The 2,411-nt window shown below is 37.6% G+C and overlaps 1 protein-coding gene across 1 annotated transcript in view; it reads right to left on the minus strand.

Moving 5' to 3' along the window:
- LOC104952895 (potassium voltage-gated channel subfamily KQT member 3) overlaps positions 1-2,411 on the minus strand; it is a gene marked incomplete at its 5' end in the record, with an annotated part of 15,273 nt that overhangs the window by 1,201 nt on the left and 11,661 nt on the right. The gene's annotated exons all lie outside the window — the stretch shown is intronic.

A 2,411-nucleotide genomic window follows, 5' to 3' on the forward strand; every position in this document is an offset into this window, starting at 1 on the left:
TGAGCATAACAAATAAAGAAGTGTAATGTAAACATTTACATTATTATTATGATTATTTAATATATAAAGACTATATATTATTGAATTATAATAATAATAATAATAATAATAATAATAATAATACATGGGACTTTTATAGCGCTTTTCATGAAACTCAAAGACGCTTTGACAGAGAATTAAGAAAAGACAACAAAAAAAAAAAGAGATAAACAAAACAGAAAATAGGGGGGAGTGTGGTGGTCAGTGGTTGAATGCAGTGTTGAACAGATGGGTTTTGAGTGATGTTTTGAATGCTGTGAGGGAGGAAGAATCTCTGATGGATTGGGGTAGTGAGTTCCAGAGGGTGGGTGCAGCAACGGAGAAGGCTCTGTCCATGTTTCCTTCATAGTGTGTAGATGGTAAAGGAAGTATTAATCTTTTAACTGCAATGTTTCTGTAAGGCTTTTCTGCAGCTAAGGATCACTGAGATGTGTGAAAGCTGCAGGTCGAACGAGATCTTGGTTCGGACTTCTAGGGACTCTATTTCAATATGTACTCAGGATATATTGCAATTACAGAGGACTTAAAGTCTTCATGCTCTGCTGCCTCGGCGTAACAATGCTGCTCTCCTGGCAGAAGGAAGCCTCAAAGAGCTGCGAGAGATTGGTCTCCTTTATTGTCCAATGGTTGACAATATTTGGCAGCACAAAGACAAGAGCTCCCTGGGTAAAATAAGACTCCTGTGTGCCTTGGAAGAGGCAGAGAGGCGGGGTAACCGGAGCCGACAAACAGCCTAACGTGGAACGTGAAACGTGGAGCGTTCTCATCGACTTTGCTCCCACAGCAGACACACAATATGAGCCTCTATGTGGCCTCGGGGTAGAATAGAGACGCAGATTACGGCGCTGAGAGGCTGCAGAATAGGAAGCTTTAAAGGAAGAGAGAATCTCTTCTCGGCCGAATAAAGAGAAGAAAATGACGTGTGATTATCCCGCTGCTCTCTGTAAGGAAAGCAACACAACCGGAAAAACATAATGCATCTTATCTCCCTCCGCTCTGAGCCTCCCCAGGACACATATTGGTTTACTATACCTGGGCACATTTGCAGTGCTAATATTAAAAAGGATACATCCACTTCATTACAACTTGGCTATTGTTTCCTTGTGTTTTGCGATTGTTTCAAGCTGACTATCCATTTCTGTAGTGATCTAAAAAACTTGATTTGGAAATGAATGTTAATAAATCAAAGAAATTGGTAATTATCATTATGTTTTCTGGAAAGCTATGAGCGTATATAAGTGGTCTGTAAACTATGGGTATGTTAGAGTCATAATGTTGGCAGTTAATGTCTTCTCTTCTGAAATAATGTCTGAACATTACAAGCTTCATACGGATAACCACAGGTTCCATTACAGTACGTTGGTGTTCCTATTTATGTTTAATTACCACAACTGTATATTTAAGAGGAAAGGAATATGTTTTATGAAACTTATCTAGGTTTAATGGTGTGTGCTTCCAACTAGAGTGAAAAGGGAAAGGGTCTGAGCACACTTCAGGCTTGGCCTTTTCTTACTCGAACAGCTCCCAGTGACACAACTATCCCTTGTTCCTTATCTGTCATCAACTAATCCTCTTGAACTCCTACATCCCAACTTCTGCACTTGTAGGAAACATTGTCTGTACTCCAAAGGTCTGTAATGTGTTTTCACAATGAGAGCTACGCTAACCATCACCTCTCTTTAAACCTAACCCTAATTTAACTCTATCTTTAAATCAAGTCTTCAACTTAAAATGTTAGGATTTACCTTATAGCAATACATTTACTCAAGTAAAGTAAGGTTTTAAGGAACTTGAACCTAAAGTAATTCCATGTTATGCTACTTCATACTTAAATACTTAAATATATTGAACTTCACCTGACATACTGTATTACTAGTATCTTTGCAGAATCATATTAAATTGAATTATTATGTATTATTATAGATTGAGATACATCGAAGTTAAACTCCACTCCACCTTTACCAGATGCCAAATTAAAATGAGGAAATATTGAAAATAATATATTGCTATTTAGCATAATCAGTACTTTGAGTTTTGGTACTTTAAGTATATTTTGATGCTAATCCTTTTGTACTTCTACTTGGATAAATAAAGTGTTAATTGCAAAATGAGTATTTCTACACGTGTTGTATTACAACTTTTACTTATGTAAACAATTAGAGTATTTCTTCCAACACTGCTTTAGGAAAGTCCCCACAATGTGAGTGTGTAATCAGAGTTATGTCCCCACATTGCCCTCAAAACAAAACACACCAACACACACACACACTGTATTGACTGGACCACACAATACAGCTGGATAACACAGATACAAGTCTAATAATGTGCAGGGTACACACGCACACACACACACACACACACACACACACACA

This window comes from Notothenia coriiceps, unplaced genomic scaffold (assembly GCF_000735185.1).
Source record: "Notothenia coriiceps isolate Sejong01 unplaced genomic scaffold, NC01 NC01_scaffold00020737, whole genome shotgun sequence".
Classification (NCBI taxonomy): Eukaryota; Metazoa; Chordata; class Actinopteri; order Perciformes; family Nototheniidae; genus Notothenia; species Notothenia coriiceps.